Here is a 20,428-nt window from a genome sequence, read left to right on the forward strand (position 1 = left end):
TATGAACATGCTGCAATTACATAAAGAGCAGAGTAGAGTCAGGATTTGAACCTAGGTCCCCTGACTCCAGGTCTGACAACTTTCTGGATATTACTTCCATAATAGTATGAGAGATATTGGTTGGTAAATCCTACCTACTATTGAATGACCGCCTCTTTTGCCAGTGGGTAAGGATGACCTTGTCTACCTGGCTTGAATCCTGTTTCTTTCTCCTTTGAGCCCGTGGACTTCCCCAGGGCCCCTCATCAGGTCCCCTAGGCCAGAGCAAAAATTCCCAACACATTCCTCACCCTGCCCAGTTCACTGGAGCCCACACTGTAGGGGGTGGTGGGCAGCAATGAAGGTTAAACATAGGAAGACTCAGGAAAGGTCCCCCATTAACCCCCAAGCCCTGGGACCCTTTCTTTTCTCCCTTCTCTACATAAGCTCCCTACCCCCCAGCCCCAGGGCCACAGTCTGAATTTAGGGAAGAGGGGCTGGAGGAAGAGAACGGGGCCGGCAGCTGCAGTGGGGCCCAAATCAAAGACAGCCCATGTGTGCCCCCTTTCATCTCCAGCTTCAAAGAGGTGCAAACAAACCCTGTCTTCTTGCCAAGCAGCAGCGGTGGGGCTCACTCCACATCACCCCATCCCTCCCTCTTTTCCTTCTTCGTTCCCTCCCTCCTCTCCCTCTCTTTCTTTCCTGCCTGGCCCTGGCTCTGAGTGGGTCTGGAGCCCTGGGACAGAGCCTGGTGAAAAGGCCCACTGCTTCAGCATGCCCTGCCCTGCTCCCCACCGGGGGCAGCAGGAGGTGCCCACACTGCCCCCCTGCCACAACGGCAGGTCCCTAGGCCCTCTCCATCCTCAGCTCGCCCCGGGCTGGCTATCAGAGGGAATAAGGAGACAGTTTGGTACAGTGCGGAGTGTCCTGGTTTTGATGCCTGAGAATCTGGGCTCAAATTCCCTTCACAGCAAGTACCCAAAGCTGGATTTGAATTCAGGTCTTCCTGGCTCTAGGCCTAGATACAACAGGATCCCTTTCCCTCTTCAGCTACAGTTAGTCCCAGCACTTAGGACTAATGCTGGTTCCTGTTTGGCCTCTCCGGGCATCTGGGCTTGCTATTCTATCCTCTTAGAATGTGGACATGAGCGAAGACACACAGCAATATGGGACACGGTCCATGGTCCAGGGGCTGCAGGACCTCTCACTGGGTGCATTAAGCTCCTTGAGGTCAGTAATTACTGTTTGATTTTTATCCTTGTATCCCCCAGTGCCTAGCAAAGTGTCTGGCTTGATGAATTGAATTGAATTGTAGAAAGAACTCTTTTCAGAATAAGAGTTGAAATAAGTGGCCAGTAATGTCCCTTCCAGCTCTGTGAGTCTGTGATCCTGACGCCAAGGACCTTATCATCTATCTGAGAAGGTGAGGGATTTATTAATCCATCTAATCAAGCCACAAGTATCTATCTGTCTGTCTATCTATCTATCTATCTATCTATCTATCTATCTATCTATCTATCTATCTGGCAATTGGGGTTAAGTGACTTGCCTAGGGTCACACAGCTAGTTACATGTCAAGTGTTTTGGTCTGAGGCTGGATTTGAACTCAGGTCCTCCTGACTCCAAGGCCGGTGCTCTATCCACTGCACCCCCTAGCTGCCCCCACAAGTATTTATTAAACACCACCTGTATACCAGCACTGTGCGAGGTGACAGGGATTCAAGTTCGAAGAATGAAATAATCCCTACTTGCAAAGAGCTTATGTTCCAATGAGGGAGACAAGTCACTATAAAAATACATACAGCATAAATATCAAGTTAACACATGTAAATATATACAAAGCAGTCAAATACAAGGCAATCTGGGAAAGGGGAACACCAGTAGTTGGGGGGACCAGTAAGGGCTTCATGCAGAAGATGGTACTTGAGCTTCCTCTTTTTTTTTATTTTTTAATTTCTAGGCAATTGGGGTTAAGTGACTTGCCCAGGGTCATACAGCTAGTAAGTGTTAAGTGTTTAGTCTGAGGCTGGATTTGAACTCAGGTCCTCCTGACTCCAGGGCTGGTGCTTTATCCACTGCGTCATCTAGCTTCCCCCTTGAGCTTCCTCTTAAAGGAAGAAAAGCGTTCTGTGAGTTGAAGGTGAGGAGGGAGGGCATTCCAGGCATGGGGGATGGCCTATGCAAAGGCCCAGAGGAGGTAAGAGACGGAATGACCTGCCTTGGGGAACAGGGAGGCCAGCTTGGCCCGAGCATGGACTATGATTCCCTCTTGATGAGGTTTAGGCATGGGTCCCCCCTTTGTCAGTGCAGACTGTAATCCTGGAATGCTGGCCACATAGTGCAAAGGTTAGAGCCCTCATAGTACCTGGCTAGGCTGGATCTCAGACAATAGACACTCGCTCCATTACTAGGTCCTTGTTCAAAGCCGGGGTGACAGTGGGATCAGAAGCATAGATTTAGAGCTAGAACAGACCTTAGAGACCCCATTCTTCATTTTTACAAATGAGGAAACAGAGAACCAGGCTGGAAAATTCAGATCCCGTCCCCCCAATTCCAAGTCCAGCGTGTGGCCTCTGCAGTGCACTGTCTTGCCGCTGGATGGAGGGGCTGGGTACCACATACCAGGCGGAGGGGCTTGGATTTCTCCTTACAAGTCATGGGAAGACCTTGAAGGTTTGGGGGACAGACAGGAGAGTCCTTAATAAAAGCAGGGGGATGGATGGAGAGAGGAAAGGAAAACACAAGTCTAGCGGGTCATCCTTCCCCCCTCCCGTCCCCTCCCCCCAGAGAGCAGCCAAGGTAGATCCTGGCTGGTGGTGGATGGAGGTGGCATTGGAACCCGGACTCTGGATCCCCTTCTCCAGGACAGTAGCAGCAAACAGGAGGATTAGAACCAAATGATAGACGGAGAGGATCCAGATGTGACCCTGGGGTGAGAGGGTCTATAAGCTCGGAGATGTTTTCCTTCTGTCTGACCCACCAGGGGAAGGTCTTGGGGAGGGTGTGGGGGTGGCAGCAGGTGGTTCCCAGCCTCCCGCAGAGGCTGCAGCACTGTGGGCTTGCGGCTCAGCTTCAGAGGGGTAATTGAAGCCAAACGGGGGTGGCAATTTGCATAACCAGTCCCATGATGCCTTGAAGTCCTGGAGGAGTTCCTGGGGTTAGAGAAAGAGATGGACCGTGGCGTGGACAATTAACCCTGAGCAACGAACACCCTGCAAGCTAAATGAATGCTGTCTGTTCTTCCTGAAAGTTTAGAGGGCTTAGATGTGGTGTGAGTCATTCAGTCAGTCTATAAACATTTATTAAGCACCTACTGTGTGACAGATACTAGAGATACAAAAAGAGCAAAGGGCAGTCTCTGCCCTCAAGGAGCTCACAGTCTGATGCAGGAGACAATAAGCAAACAAATATGTATAAATAAGCACTAGGCAGGACAAACAGGAAATACTTAAGAGAGAGAAGGACGAAATTGAAGGAGTATATGCATTATTGCATGGGCCTTCCTGGGGTCTGGGAAGATCCCAAAATTACACACATTTGATTTTGCATGACCTGGTCGGAGGCAGGGGCAGCTAGGTGGCGCCATAGTGCACAGAGCATCAGGAAGACTCATCTTTGTGAGTTCAAATCCAGTCTCAGATATTTACAAGCTAAATGACCCTGGGCAAGTCACTTCACCTTGTTTGCCTCAGTTTCCTCATCTGTAAAATGAGCTGGAGAGGGAAGTGGCAAACTACTCCAGTATCTCTGCCAAGAAAACCCCAAATGAGGTCACGAAGAGTCGGACATCACTGAAAAAATGACTGAACTGACTGATAGAAGGCAGAGGGTAGAGTCACCACACAGCTGCATTAGGAAAACATGGATGTAGAGCCCTGAGAGTCCATCGAGTCCAACCCTATCGTTTTACAGATGAAGAAACTGAGGCACAGAGAGGATGAGTAATTTGTCCAGGGTTGCATAGATACTGAGCCGTATAGCTAGGACTCCAACCCAAGTTCTTTGACTTCTTATTCAGTGCTTAGCAGGCTTTGTAGAGAATTCTTGGCCAGTAGCCAAGTCTAGGTTCTTAGACAGCCCCTTCCTTCTCCCACATCTTCCTAGGACGTTGAAGAAGAGGGAGAGGCTGCTATTGTGTTCTAGACCAGGAGTGGAAGGAAGGCTGGTCAGAGCAGTAAGGAGATACGGCGGGCAGGGGGGGCCAGTGGGAAGAGAGCATGTCAAGGTCTGGACGTCCTCTCTCAGGCTCTCTCTGAACACTGGCTCCCCTCCGAAACCCCCCCCATCCCCCGCCTCAGTTCCCATCCCCTGCCTCAGTTCCCATCCCCCATCAAATGCTCATAATTGGGACACAAAGGAATTTCAGGCACTCTGGGACCCCCGTCCTTTGAGTCTCTGAAAACATGCTATAATTAATTAAAGACTTTGGATTCGGAGGGGCCTGTGCCTGCCGCTGCCTCGGCTGGGGCCTCAGACTTGTGACTCTCCCGTTGCCTCTTCTTGCTAAATTTTTCAGTGTTTTTAACATCAGACTGATGTTACGTATAATTACCGACTTTGCACCCAAATTATATTTGACATGGCTTGTGTGGGAAATTAGACCATTTCAGACACTACAAATTCACCTGGGAAGTCAAGGCAGGCAAACCACAGCAGTGCAGAGTGGAAGTAATTTGAATATTACATGTGCCCTCATGAAAATGCCAAAATCATTTAAACCACAAGAATAAATTTTTTTTTGCTCTCCCCCCCCTCAATTTTCCACCTGTGCTGGAGGAACTAGATCTGAGGCCCTGTCTCATCGCAGCCTTCAAGGGGCTCCCCACTGTGACAGAGAACAGATGGACTTTTCTTTTCCTGGGGGCCTTGGAGCAATGGTGGAGGCCACAGGAGAGGCAACCTTGGCATGGCCGAGAAATTCTAGAGATCACAGCACTGTAGATTTGGAGCTGGGAGATGTCTCAGAAGCTCATTTTGTAGGTGAGAGGGCTGAAGACTTAGGGATGTGAATGACTTGTCCAGAATCACACAGCCATATGTGTCTAAGGTGGGACTTGAACCCAGAACTTCCAAGCTCCACAGCCAGCTCTTAATCCACTAAGCTGTGCTAAATGTATACAGAATAAATGCCCAGTGATCATAACTGTTGTCATGGGAATGCCTGTTTGGGGCCCCCGTGATGGTGGGTGCCCTTCTCTGAAAGCTACTGACATCAGTGTGTATGGGAGAATTCCTGCTCTACTACTGGGGCTAGAGGGGGACTGGGTGTGGCCTTCAGACCCCCTGACTCCACCCAGGATGCTGAGGCTTCACCAGCACTGCCTATACCAAGTAGAGGGCTGGACATCATGGCGTCATCAACTCATTATCATGCCTCAGCAGCCCCTGGGGTCACATGGCCAGAAATAGAATATAAGCTTCTTGAGGGCAGGAAACTTTTGACTTCTTGGTTTTTGTCTTTGCTTTCTCAGCTTCTAGTACAACCCACCTGGAGCAGGATAAGAGCTTATTGTCTGTTGAATTGAATCAAACGGTTTCTTCGAAAGAAGAATATAAATCCTCTGAAATCAGGGCTTGTTTCATTTTTTACATTATGACCCCATTGCCCAATGCAGTGCCTGACACACAGTAGGCACACTATTGGGTTGGGCAGGATTCATGACACCCTACCCTCCAACCTCTACCCCCAGCGACCACTTTGAACAAATTAAGCCCCAAGGTGGATTCTCTTGGCCCTAAATTAAAACTGGTTCTTGGGTCCGATAATCCATGTCTTTACCAGGTCTGTTTCATATGGTACTGTGCAGAGACAGCCCAGTCAAAGCTCTGTTTGGGGCCAACAGTATCTAGAAAACTGTCTATGTGGAGCCAACCGGACGGAGCAAAGCTGGCCATTGGCAGTGGCGGCAGCACTAGAGAGGCATCATAAGAGAGCTGTCCATCACTCCCTGTTTCCTTAGTTTCTGAGATTCTTTGTCCTGGCATTGACATTTTAAGTTCTAAGGTTCCTCTAGCGCTGACATTTCATCTTCTAAGGCCCGTCCCAGCTCTGACCTCCTGTGTTCTAAGGGCCCTCCCAGCTCTGCCATCCTGTGTTCTAAGGGCCCTCCCAGCTCTGACATTCTGTGTTCTAAGGCCCTTCCCAGCTCTAGCATCCTATGTTCTAAGGGTCCTCTTTACTCTGACATTCTGGACTCTCCCCTGTTCCTCCCAGTGCTCTACCACAGTGCTGGTCCTGCCAGCTCATCCCTCAGCCTAGCCAGGGCAGGGAAAGTCAGGGAGAGCAGAGAGACAGAGAGCTAAATGTGAGAAACCTCCTTCTTTCTTCTTCTCTTTCCTTTCTGCTTTCTGATCATTGATTTGTTTAATGTTAACCCAGCGTCTTCTGCAAAGGAAGAGAGATTCAGAGCTTTTTCGAGGTTTTCCTGCCCATGGCGTGACCGCACAGGCCACCCACCGGCTGGTGATAATGTAGGGAGGTCCCATCTGCCGCTGCTGGGAGCCCACTCCCCTGCCTTGCAATGGGGCTCCGGAGTGCTGCCGGCCTCCCTCCTCCTGTGGTTTAGGGCAGGGCCCGGGAGCAGCCTCAGCCGTGGTTAGATTGCAGTCATTAGCACGGGAGGGCTGAGGCTGGGAAGGGAGTAGGAGACACAATTAGCTTCTCACAGCCTGGGCGAGCAGGGGCAGACGCCAGACGGAGAGGGTTTCAGAGAACTGTGTGCCCAGAGCATGAGGGAACTCCCTGCTCCTCCCACATCCCCCTCCAGCTTGGTACTTCTAACACCTCCCAGGGGCCCTGGGCAGCAGGAATAATGGGGCCGGGCATCTCTGCTGCCTGCTTCGAAATGGGGGGGGCCTTCCTGTGGTTGGGAAGTAGGACACCCTTTGGGGAGGAGTTTATGAGGCACACAAACCATGATCTAGGGGCTGGCAAGTATGACTCAGAGACCCTCAGAATCACGGAATGCTAGGTCTGGGAGGGGCCTTAGAACACAATGTCAAAGTTGGGAGTGCCCTTAGAACATGGAATGTCAGAGCTGGAAGGGCCCTTAGAACACAAGGTGTCAGAGCTGTGGGGGCCCCTAGAACACAGAATGTCAGAGCTAGGAGGGCCCTTAGAACCCAGAATGTCAGAGCTGGGGGCACCTGAGTTGCTCTCAAGCATTTACTAGTTGTATGTCCATGGGCAAGTCACTTAACCCTGTTTCCCTCAGTTTCCTTATTCTTCATCTGTAAAATGAGCCGGAGAAGGAAATGGCAAACCACTCCAGTATCTCTTAGAACATGCTGGAGGTAGAAGAGGCCTGGGAAGAGAGAATTTCAGAGGCAGAAGGGTGCTTAAAATAGATTACCAGAGCTGGAAAGGACCCTTGAACATAGAATGTTATAACTAGAAAGGACCTTAGAATGTAGAAAGTTAATGCTGGAAGGAACCTTAGAACATGGAACATCAGAGCTAGCAGAGCTCTTGATGCTAATATCTAGAATGTCAGAGTTGGGAGGGCCCTTAAAATAGAATGACAGAGTTGGGAAAGCCTTGGCATGTACAATGTCACCACCAGGGGAGGCCTGAGAACAAAAGCTTTAGAGCTGTGAGAGACTTTCCTTAGAATATGGAACATCAGAGCTAGAGTGGATCTTAGAACAGCGTCAGAGCTGGGAAGGGGGCCTTAGCACAAAGAACATCAGAGCTGGGAGTGAATTCAGAAATGAGAATACTCAGAGTGGGAAAGGACCTCGGAAAACTTCCAGCCTAAATTTACCCTCCTCTACACCCTCCTCCCCACCCTCCATCCCCCACCCCCCATCATACCGAGGAAGAACCTGAAGCCTGGAACCCAAAACACACTTGAAAAATATCCCTAAAAAGAACACCAAGTCCGTTACAAAGTCACATTCTTCAAACACGTTTCCAGCAGCCAACGTCAGGACGGAATGGTGTGATTGAGCTGGTTTCTGAAGTTGCATTTCCAGCATCTGAGCATCACAGGCAGTCCAGTGGCCCTGGGGTTCAGCCAGCTTCTCCTCAGAGCTCCTAGTCTGCTGCAGTCCAGGTGTGGCTGGGCTATCTTACACAGGTGGTTCTGGGCCATCTCCAGGGACAGGTGCTGGCGGTCATTCTTTGTCTTAGCTCCTTAGAGGAGGGTGCCTGGTAGACTGTAATCTTGCCCTTAACTGTAGACTGTAACTTTAACCTTCAACACTGTCAAATCCCTACCTATGTTCATGTAACAGAGAGAGCATGACGGACTGGTACCCATGGGGAGAAAAACAACCCAACAGCTTCTAATCAGCTGTGGAGTTGGAAGAACTAAAGACTCTGGAGTTAAGTGAAAACTGAGTGCCTATACAAATGTGAGTGGTTTGTCCCGTGACAATCTTTTTCTATTTTCAGCTTCAAGGAGGCAGGGCTACTTTAAGCTGTATCCCTGAGGACCATATCAGGGAAGGACAGCTGCCATACATCCCTGAGTTCAAATCTGGTTTCGGGTACTAGCTGTGTGACCTTGGGCAAGTCACTTAACCTGTTTGCCTCAGAGTTTCCATAACTCTAAAATGGGGGTAATGAAAACACTACCTCACAGGGTTGTTGTGAAGATCAAATGAAATAATATTTATAAAGTACTTAGCATAGTTTTGTTTTGTTTTGTTTTTTTTGTTTTAGGGAAGCTAGGTGGCACAGTGAATAGAGCCCTAGCCCTGTAGTCAGGAGGACCTGAGTTGCCCTCAAGCATTTACTGTGTGACCCTGGGCAAGTCACTTAACCCTGTTTGCTTCAGGTTCCTCATTTGTAAAATGAGCTGGAGAAGGAAATGGCAAACCACTCCAGTATCTCTGCCAAGAAAATCCGAAATGGGGTCACAAAGAGTTGGAAATGACTGAAAAATGACTGAACAGCCACAATAGCCTAGTACCTGGCACATATATACTTGGCACCTAGTACCTGGTGTTATATAAATGCTAGTTATAATAACAATAAAAAGTAAAGTGCAACCTAAAAATGCTTAGATAAATGTCATTGTTATTATCACCCTCATCATCATCATCATCATTGAATAAATAAGTGAAAATATCTTTGACCCACTATATCTAGCTGGCCCTGGACCATACCAACCTTCCCATTCCATTCAGCTTTGCCACCCAGGCCAAACTGGCATCTCGCCTAAGCCTGGGTGTGTATACCCAAGTCTCCCCTTTCCACTGCCTTGTCTAGGCACAATAATTAAATCAAGATCACCACTGCTTCTGGACAGAGCATGTCAGTTGACTGCCCGACGAATCCCAGATCATAGATCTAGAGGTATGAGGGGGTTTAGAGGCCATCTCTTCTAACCCCTCTCAAATTACAGATGAGGAAACTGAGGCCCAGGGGGGCTAAGTCACTTTCTCAAGAGTATTCATGTGCAGTTATCCATTCTACATCGCCACTTTCCCCATCGAGGTTTCGATATATCGCATGTCAGCATAAGAAATTAAATGAGAATTTTGGGGGAGTTTTGCAGAAGCCACAGATGACACAAGAGTCTTAGACCAAACAATTAACCCAAATTTCACAATAAAGTACTGTAAACACCCCATAAAAAGAAAAATAAAAATTCTAACTTGTCTGCCACCGGGGAGAGCCAAGATTTTTTCCAGATCGTGAAGTTACCATTAGAATCCAGGTCTCCTCTCTCGGGAACCAGTGCTGTTTCCAGGGTACCATGTTGTTTCCTCCAAGTGGAATATAAGCACTTTGAGAGTGGGGACTGTCTCTCACCTTTGCCTTTGTATTCCTAGTGCTTATTACAGCTTGTTACCTAGTAAACCCTCCATTTGCTCTTGTGCATTATTGTTCTTTATGCTGGACATCCTCTAAGATGGTGGCAAACACATTTGGCAAACCTACATCTCCCTACTTTATTCCTCATTTGTTATTTATTATCAGAAAGTCATGGAGCAAGGTTAACACTCTGCTTACATCTTTCAAGAAATCTCATATGATTCTGACCCAGATATGGGAGATGCCTTGTTGGAAGAAAACCTTCAAGTTGGCATTCTGCTTAACTGAGTCCTGTGTCTTTGTTTACAGGTGACAGACATGTATTAAATACCTCATAAGGTCCAGGCTCAGGGCTTCATAGCCCACAAACAATAAACATCATGACATCTTGTATTTCTCATGCTTTTCAGTTCACTGTGGGGCTACTGGAGACAGACAGACAGATAGATAGATACATTCTACTATAGAACACCATTGCAGAAGCCTTCTTCTTCCCTTCTCACACTCATCAAGAATACCCTCAGTGAGTGTATTTTTTAGAGATGGAAAGGTAGATATAGTGGTTGCTCAAAGGGGAATGAAGAGGCTCATGATAGGCTCGTGCTTTTGTGCAGATGGTTCCCTCATGCTGGAATTCACTCCCTCTTTACCTCTATGTGCCTAGGACATAGTAGATGCTGAACATTCCCTTCGCTGACCTCTGTCTCTTAGAACTCCGGGCTTTCTTCAAAGCTCATCTCTAGCACTACCTCTGACAGAGTACTTTCTTGAGGCCCCTCCGTTGTTAGTTGTGGTAGGAAGGTGCCTAGTTTTTCCTAAGGCCATGACATATAGGCTAGTCCAGTTTTTCCTCAAAAGGTCTTAAGAGCACCTCGGACACCTAAATGACCCAGAGGACTAAGGCTTGGATCATTGAGGTAGTTTCCTGGTGGTCTAAATACAAAAGCCAGCAAGAGGAGTCAGGAGGGGTCTGGCCCCATGGCCAATATGGTGGCAGGAAAGCCAGGCCTACCTGAATCAATGCAGCATCCTCTCCAGGGTGTGGCTGGGTTAACTTCCTATAATTCACTGTTAAATAGTCCAAAATTGTCTTATTTTATTCCATTCCTGAACCTGGCCATAGGACTGGCCAGAGTCAGTCCTGTTTTATGACATTAGCGCTCTCTCCCTTTTTAGATTACTCTGTATTTATCTATCTGTGTACACATTGAGTCCCTCATTAGATTGTAAGCTCCTTGAGGGCAGGCACTGTCTCATTTCTGTCTGTTATCCCCAGCCCCTAACACAATGTTTAATACCACAAGGTGTTCAGTGAATGTTGGTTGAATTGAATTGAATGAAGATGTATGTGGGGAGAAACCAGCATAGGAATGATGTTAAGAGATGTGTGAATTAGAAAGGAAGCCTGTTAGTGAGAACAAGGGATAACCAGTAGATAGGTAGCCCATGTGCATAACTGATATGTAGAGAATGGGAAGAGAATTTGAGCATTTCCTTACCCCCCAGGCAGTCAATAAGCATTTATTAAGCACCCGCTATGTGCCAAATACTGGAGAGACAAAGAAAGGTGAAAGACAGTCCCTGCTCTCAAGAGGTTCACAGTCTAATTGGGTAGGTAGCATGCGACAACTCTGTACTAGTAAGCTGGATACGGATACATAACCAAGAGGAGTGACATTAGTGTTGAGGGAGATCAGGAAAGGCTGGTACTTTACTTGGGACTAGAAGGAAGTCAGGGAATCTGGGAGGTGGAGATGAGGAATCCAAAGTGTGAAGAAATCCAGGAACTAGAGGGGAGAGCATGGAGCAGAACATTTTGGTGAAGATCAATGGAGGCAAGAACATATGTGATATTGTCATCAGAATGTTTGTGGCCACCCAGAAAGTCAAAGGAAATCAGTGTGGAATTTGGGAAATAGATCAGAAGCCTGGCACAGAGACATAAGATAATAGGGTCTTTATTAGCCAGACAAAATTTGAGAGTTGGCAGGGGCTCCAGCAGCCTTCTGGTCCAAGCCCTACATGAATAGACTCTCCACCATCACATACCCAATAAGTGATCGTCCAGCCTTGCTTGCAGACTTCTAAAGAGGCAGAGAACACCAGCCCTCCAGGCTGCCCATTTCATTTTTGGACAGCTCCAGTTTTTGGAAGTTTTTCCTGACATCAAGCTTAAATTAGTCTCTTGGCAACTTCCATGAATCGCTTTAGGACTCAAGGTCCTCCACCATCCTGGCTGCCCTCTTCTGGACACTCTCTACAGACTGTCAATGTCTTTCTTAAATGGTGGTACCCAGAAGTGAGCACAATGCTCCAAATGAGGACTGATAAGGGCAGAGGACAGTGGGGTTATTACTTCCCTGTTCCTAGAAGCTTTGCTTCTCTTAATGCAGCTAATTGCATTAGCCTTTTTGGAGCTCTCTGCCAAGAACAGAGCAACTTATAATTTCTTGACTAGACTTAAGGATAATCTCATTCTTCAAAAGTGGATCAACCAATAAGGGGAAATTCTGTTTTGGGTCTGATTTTTGCCAATAGGAAGAACTGATTGCTATGATATGAATGGGGAGCAACTACTCCACCTTAGAATTTGTGATAGAGGAGAGGAAGGCTGGAAATCATCTGATACACATCTTAAATTGGGGGCAGGGAAGCATATTTCAAAGGATTCAGAGAAAGGAGATCCCATGGACTAAAATTATACAGGGGAAGTCAACTCAAGAAGAATGAGAAGCTCTAAAGAATAAAGTTCTGAAGACTCAAAGAGAAATTGATTTGATAAGAACGAAAAAAAGGTAGTCCATGTGACTATCGTAGATGCGTAGAGAGCTCTCCAACCAACTTAGATTTTTAAAAGACATAAACAGAGGATGTAAGCAAGGGCAGATAACGGAGAAGGAGTACAAAAGTATGTCGGGATCCTGTGAGAATAGTGTTATAAGTACTAGAGCTCAGAATGAATTGACTTTGGGAAGAAAGCTAATAATAAAATGGGAGTTTGTCTATTTTTAAAAAGCATGTTGGGGAGGAAGATCAAAGGAGATATTGGATTGTTGCTCAGGATAGATGGAAGAGTGATAATTGATGATAGAGAAAAGGACAGCTGCTCAACTCTTAATTTTGCTTTTTTTTTTTTGGCAAAGGATCTTTGTCCTGGAAAGCATATAACAATAGCTAGTAGGGAGTCTCTAACCAAGAAAAGTAAGGATAGTAATAGGGCACCCTTGATGAGTCCAAGTCATGTGTGACTAGGTACCAAAGACCTTGGTATATACTATTGCTGGTGCACTGTTAGTCATCTTTGAAAGATCATAGAGAACTAGCGAGGAACCACAGGATTAGAAAAGGGCAAATGCCTTCAATTTCCAATGAAGAGAAGAGAATGAAATCAACAGACTAGAGGTCAGTGAGCTTATGCTGGATTCTTGAAAAAATTCTAAAATGTTTTATTAGAGGGATGGCTGGTAAACATTTAGAAAGAGAAGCAGTGATCACAAAAAGCCAGCAAGGCTTCATCAAGAATTGGTCATGGCAGACTAACCTTTGGGTTTTTTTTGACAAGATTGCTAAATTGGTACATCAGGAAATACCACAGACATAGTTTACCAAGTATTTGACATCTCTCATGCTATTCTTATTGAAAACATGTGGGCTGGATGAGAAAACAGTTAAGCAGATCCAGAACTGGCTAAATTGCAGCTCCCAAAGAGAGAGGGCTAACATATCAGACAACATAATCAGGATCTATAAAAGTCTTGAGAGGCTAGAATATTGAGCAGAATCACATAAGATGAAATTGAATGTCATCTTCCTGAGTTCAAATCCAACTAGTGTTTGAACACTAGCTGTATGCAAATCACTTAACCCTGTTGGTCTCAGTTTCCTCATCTGTCAAATGAGCTAGAGAAGGAAATGGCAAACCACTCCAGTATTTCTGCCAGGAAAACCCCGAGTGGCGTCATGAAGAGTAGGACATGACTGAAAATGACTGAACAGCAACAACAAATATCAGTTGGTTTGCATATTCTTGCCCTGATTAAATAAGTTTTTAAAAAGGAAATTGAATGGGGATAAATGTAAAGTCTTACACTTAAGTTCAAAAAGTCAGCTTCACCAGGATTAGATAGGGGAGACTAGAAAACAGTTCATCAAAAAATGACCTCAGAGTTTTAGCAGAATGCAAGGGCGATGAGGCAACCAAGGAAGTCAATGTGAAGTTTGGCTACATTAAGATAATCATACCTCCAGGACTCAGGAGGTGACAGGCTTTGGTCAGACCAAATCTGGAATATTTTGTTCAGTTCTTGGCCCCACATTTTAGGAAGGATTTTGATACTCTACAGAACATCTAGAGGAGGGTAAACCAGGTGGTGAAGGACTTTGAATTCATGCCATGTGAAGATTAGTTAAAGGAACTAGTCAGCCTGGTTAGGATGGTTAGCCTGGAGGTAAGAAGACTTCGGAGGGAAGGTGTAAATAGATAAATTTAAATTTCATATCAGGACAATTTTTATAACAAGTATAACTATCCATGAGTAGAATGCAATGATTCAGGAGGCAGTGGGTTTCTCCCCACTAGAGATCTTCACACAAAGGTTGGATGCCATGTGCCATGTACTCTTATGCATGGGTATTTATTGGGTATTAGTGGGTATGCTTTTTTTCTTTTTTCATCTTTATTCCTTTATTTTTAAATTTTTATTTACTTTTAGTTTTCAACATTCACTTCCATAAGATTTTGCATTCCAAATTTTCTCCCCATCTGTCCCTTACCCCTACCCCAAGATGGCATGCAATTTGATATAGGCTTTACATATACATTCATGTTAAACCTATTTTCACATTAATCGTGTTGTAAAAAAAAAAAATTAGAACCAAAGGGAGGAATATGAGAAGAAACAAACAAAAAAGAAAAAAGAAAAAAAAGGAGAGAAAGAGAGCAAATAATATGCTTTGATCTGCACTCGGGCTCCAGAGTTCTTTTTCTGGATGTCCATAGCATTTTCCATCATGAGTCTTTTGGAGCTGTCTTAGACCCTTGCATTGCCAAGAAGAGCTAAGTCTATCAAAGTTAGTCATCGAACAATATGGCTTTTTCTGTGTACAATGTTCTGGTTCTGCTCACTTCACTCAGCATCAGTTCATATAAGTCCTTCCAGATTTTTCTAAAGTCTGCCTGCTCATCATTTCTTATAGAATAATAGTATTCCATTACATTCATATATATTAGTGGGTACTTATTCTAGATCTAAGTTGGGCTAGATGGCCTCTGAGGTGCCTTTCAATGCTGAGATTCTATGATTTTGTGAATCTGTGAAGTTTTTTTTTTTAAAAAAGTAGATCAAGCTGAAATCTGATTTTTTGTAATGTCTACCCAATTGCTTCTAGTTCTTCCTTATGGGGTCAAGCAGATCTAATCTCTCTTCCATAGGACAGCCTTTCAAATATCTAAAGAGCATGATCATGTTTCCTAGAAGTCTGCTCTTCCCCAGCACAAGTAGCCTTTGCCTTTTTGACCTATCTTCACATGGCATGATGTCCTGTTCTTTCATCCTGATTGACCTCTTCTAGAAACACTTGTTTCCAATGTCTTCCCAAAGATGGAACTGAACACAATACTCTAGATGTGTTCATTTACTTATTTATTTAGCTTTTTGGTGAGGCAACGGGGTCTTGCTCAGGGTCACACAGCAAATAAGTGTCAAGTGTCTGAGGTCAGATTTAAGCTCAGGTCCTCCTGACTCCAAGTCAGGAGCTCTATCCACTGTGCCACCTAGCTGCCCCAGTCTAGAAGCATAAGGGCACAATCAGAGCTTTTCTTCTGTATATCTATGAATAGAATCTAAGACTACGCTAACTTTCTTGGTATCCAGGTCACAGGGCTGACTTATGGTGAGTTGGCACTTCCTCAAACCCTCAACTCTTGTTTAATTACAACTTCCCCATCCTGTTCTTATGCTGTTGGTTTTTTGGACCCGTCTAGGATTTTACATTTATTTCTACCAAATTTTAACTTGCTAAATTCTGTCTTGTCAAGATCTTTTCAGATTCTGAATTGGGCATTCAATGCATTAGCTATTTCACCTAGCCACAAATTGGATAAGTTATGCTTTCTATACTTTCATACAGGTCATTGATAAAAAATATCAAAAGTCCAGGGTGCTCCACCAGAGAGACCTCTTCCATGATGCAATCAATCCATCATCAGCATGGTTGGCTTATTGCTTTCTCATCCTATTTCTGTAGTCCTTAGGTCTTTCACATAGTCTTCATCAATCCCACTTAGAGATCTATAGCTGCCTGTCCTATGTTCTCAAAGAATAGGGACTTCTATCCTTCTTCCACATCCCCACAAATTGCCCAGTACAAGGGTCTTTGCCTACAGGACACTCTATGCATTCTACAGCATGACTGCCCATACCTTCCATAGCCTCTGTTCACACAAGGTAAATGCATCTTTCATGAGCTCTAATACCAGTGTAGCCAAAAGAGGTCATTCCTCTCTCTGTCTCTATCTCTGTCTTGTCTCTGTCTCTCTCTCCCACGCTCACTCTGTCTCTCTCTGTCTCTGTCTGTCTCTCTCTCTCTCTGTCTTGACCCCCCCCCCAGTTAGGAGCCATGCTACAATCTCCATCTCCTTCCTGCTCCTGACGCCATCCCTAACCCTCCAGAAGGAAGGGAGGGAGGGCTTAAGCTTTATTTACAGGTCTGACAGTGTGGCTAAGGCAGGCAGCTGCTGAGTAATCCCCACTGTGCCAGGGAGCAGGCAGCAGAGAGGTGTGTGAACAATGTTTTCCAGCCAGTAACTCTCCCCAGTGTGTGCACTGTGATGATTGGGTGGTAATTACAGCCCCTGTCACTGCTCTACCCACCCACACGTGGGCAGAGCCCTGCTCCCCATATTCTGTACGTGACACACACACACTCACACATACACAATGGTGCCCTCTCCTTTCTTGGGCTCTTCTTGTTTATAATCATCAATCTTGGAGCTGGAAGGAAGCTTAGATAATCTAAGGCTATCTGATTCAGATCCCTGACAGCAATGAAATATGGCATTATACCCATCTTACAGATGGCAAATGAGGCCAGAAAGATTATATAAATTGCTTAGCCATCAAGTGGCACACTGTCTGACCTTCGCTAGGGGGAAACAAATGGAAAGCCTGACATATAGTAAGCACCTAATAAATGCATTTTTATTCATTCATTTATTCTCCAATCCATCCACCTCCTAGATGCCATAGGAACATTAATCTTAAGGCACAGGTCTGACTGTGCATCTCTCCCCTTCTTAAGAAGCTCCATCATCTCCCTGATGCCTCTGAGGTCCAGCACACACCCCTTCACTGGGCATTTAGAGTCCTTCCCAGTGTAGCTCAAACCCCTCTTCCAGACTGCATGTTACGTCCCCTTCCACACTGGAGGATCCAGGCAAACTGTCCTACTTCCTTATGCATGGCATTCCATTTTCTCATCTTCATGCCTTTGCATGACTGTCATGCAGGCCCTCTCCAACCTGGAATGGCCCTCCTCTGTCTCAGAATCCCTTACTTCTTTCAAAGCACAGAACTGGTGCATTCTCCTACAGGGAGAAGGTCTTTCCTTATTCCCACCCCTCAGTTATTAGTGCTCTCCTGGCCCTGAAATTATACTGCATTTATTTTCTATATATATCGTATATTTACTTATAATAATAATCCCTAGCATCTGTAAGGCGTTTTAAGGTTTGCAAAGTGCTTTACCTGTGATATCTCATTTGATATTTGTCTGTGCTCATGCTATTTCCTCCTCAGGAATTCTTAGCTTGGGTCTATGAGCTTTTTTAAAAATATGTAAGTATATTTCAATATATTGAATATGTAATAAATATTTGGTAAATTTAAATTTAATAAATAATATTACTCTATTTCAATATAATTGGTTTCCTCTGTAATCCTCTATATTTTTACTTTGTTCTTTTAAAAGCACGATTCTGAGAAGAGCTCCAAACTGTTAAAGGGGCCCAGGATGCACAGAAAAGAGTAAGAACCTCTGCTTCTTGAGAGTAGGGTGGTTTGTCTGGTTTACTCTTGTCATTGTATCCTAAATGCCTAGCAAGGCACCTGTTCCTAGGAGGTACTGAAGAAATGCATGTTGAATTGATTTGAGCTGAACTAAGGATTGGTGGACTTGGAGTCAGCCTCCTCCATGACTAGGCCAGCAGCCTCAGAGCCAGGTCCGTCCCATGGCAGGTGTCAATGTGGTCGTGGTTTGCCCTGCACAGTCCACATGAGTCTTCCCAAGCTCTTCCAAGTGCTTAACGTTCATCATTTCTTATAGCACGATAATATTCTATTACATTCCCATACAACAATTTGTCCAGCCATTTTCCAATCCCAGCCACCATACTTTTCCTCATGGCCCTTACAGCCAACCTACTCAAACTCTTCTGTCCTTGGTATTAATGGAAGTCATAGATTTAGAACTGGAAGTGACCTTAGCAACCATCTGGTCGAGTCCTTTCATTTTACAGTGCATTTAAGTGATTTGATGAAGATCACATGGACATTCAATTCAATCCGCTTTTTTTTTTTAAACACTACTATGCACCAGAACTGGGGATTCAAAGAAGAAAAAAAATGTAAAATTGCCTCTGCCCTCAAGAAATTTCCATTCTATGAGGAGAGGGGAATGCTACCTATAAAACACAGATTTGTAAATGGTGAGTTATTCCAAGAGGTGGCAATCACTAGGAGGGAGCAAAGGAGCCTATAGAGGAAGTTTGTGTTTGGAAGGAAGGTGGGTGTTTTAAGAGGGAGAGGTGAGGAGGGAATGTACGCTAGGCATAGGGGCCAACTTGTACAAAGGTTTGGAGATGGGAGAGTTATCAGGGTAACTTGGCCAAAATGGAGGTATGTGAATGGGAGTCCAGTGAAATAAGACTTAGTAGAGTGTTGGCTTCAAATCCAGCTTTATTCCCATTAACCCAGCATCCCACCTCTGCCCACTGGGAGGAGTGTGGGCACCAGCTTCTAACCTGTATGTCCAGGTCAGCTCCCCTAGGTTCCCTTTCATTTCATTCTTTAATTCTCTTCCTCTTTCCCCCAATCCAATCCAGTTTGGGTGGCATCCATCACCAGTCTGGCTTCAGAGGTGCGCCCATCCCAATCCTGAAGGTCGGAGTCCAACGACCCCGGGAAGGGTACCTCCACCTCCTGCTCCCAAATGGCTTCCCTTCTTAGCACCAGGTGGTGCCAGGCACCCTCTGTGCCATGCTGGCTACCCCAGGAAGGGTAAGGGGGTGGGAGAGGGCAGAGGCCCCTAAATCTAGCCTTGGTTAAGAAATGTTCACAGATCAGGGTCTAGGAGGCTGATTCCTGGTATGCTCCCAAATCCTTTGGCCCCCTATCCCTGAGCCTCCCTCTCCCTACCACCAAACTGAAAGGTGGGGTGGGGTACAGAGTTTGGAAGGATAACAGGGAGGGGTCCTAGTCTGGTCTCAATCCTAGCATTAGGTACCACAACGTATGCCCCTTTCACACTAGTCATGGGCTTCTCTTCTCCCTCTTCCCCACCAGTGCCTTATCCATTGGCAGAGTGGATGGCTGCCTACCATTCAGGAAAAACCCATTCTCCCAACTTCGCGATGTACTCCCTCCACTTAGTCACCGATTTCTCTCATTGTTTTCCCAGAACATAGCCTTTCATCCAGGATGGGAATCGGGTCTCAAAATCCAGATAGCCTTGCGAGAGGACACCCAGTGATTAGAATTCATACTCAAATGTAAATGATTAACTGCTAAAAGTGAGAGGATGAGAGAGAGAGAAGAGAGGAAAGGGTAGAGATAATTAGGGTTTTAGAACCTGAAGGAAGAAAGGGGCACCTGAATCCTTTTCCTCTCTTCCCTTTTTTCTCCTTCACAGCTGGAGCCTCTTCCATAATCTGAGGTCTATTCCACTCCCTCAGGGAAGAAGAGCTGTCTCAGTTTCAATCTTAGCCAATCAGTCAACAAACATCTGGAAGGGATAGGAGAGTCAATCAGTGCAAAAACTGGCTTGGAAGGACCAAGCAAAAACACAGTCCCTGACCTCAAGGAGCTTACATTCTAATGATAGGGCAGACAACACGCAAACAATTGTAGACACGAGATGGTAATCCTGGAGGGGAAGGCATTAGCAGTGGGGCTGGGGAGGGGAAGGAGGGAGTCAGGACACACAGATTGTGGCTACAGGGAGGGGCTCCAAGCAAGAAGAAAAAACTCTTAGCTCCCAAGGGTGGGTTAAGGTCACCAGCCGGGTCATCTTCCAGAGGAGGAAACTGAGGATCACAGAAGGGATGTTGTGATGAGTCCAGGTGAGTGGCAAGTCCCCAGGTCCTCTGATTCTACTTGCTGTGTGGCCTGGGCTGAGCCTCAGTTTCCTCTTCTGAAAATAAAGGGTTTGACTATCTGTGGTCTGGACTATCAACACCCTCTTCTTCCTAAGGCTCAGGAGGAGCAGGGGGAAAACAGCCTTGTTTGGGGGGAAGTGGAGGTAAGGGTGGAGGGCAGACTGCTCCAGATGCCACAGGGGCCGTGGGTCCAGCAGGTGGCATGCCTTGTGGATGCCAGCGAGCAGGCTGTCTCCTCCGGGTCTGGCTGCCTTAGGGGCAAACCCAATGACCCTTCCCAGCTCTGGATCTGTGGTCCTACTATGGGCCACGCC

This window comes from Phascolarctos cinereus, unplaced genomic scaffold (assembly GCF_003287225.1).
Source record: "Phascolarctos cinereus isolate Bilbo 61053 unplaced genomic scaffold, phaCin_HiC Scaffold_726;HRSCAF=1367, whole genome shotgun sequence".
In the NCBI taxonomy this organism is placed as follows: Eukaryota; Metazoa; Chordata; class Mammalia; order Diprotodontia; family Phascolarctidae; genus Phascolarctos; species Phascolarctos cinereus.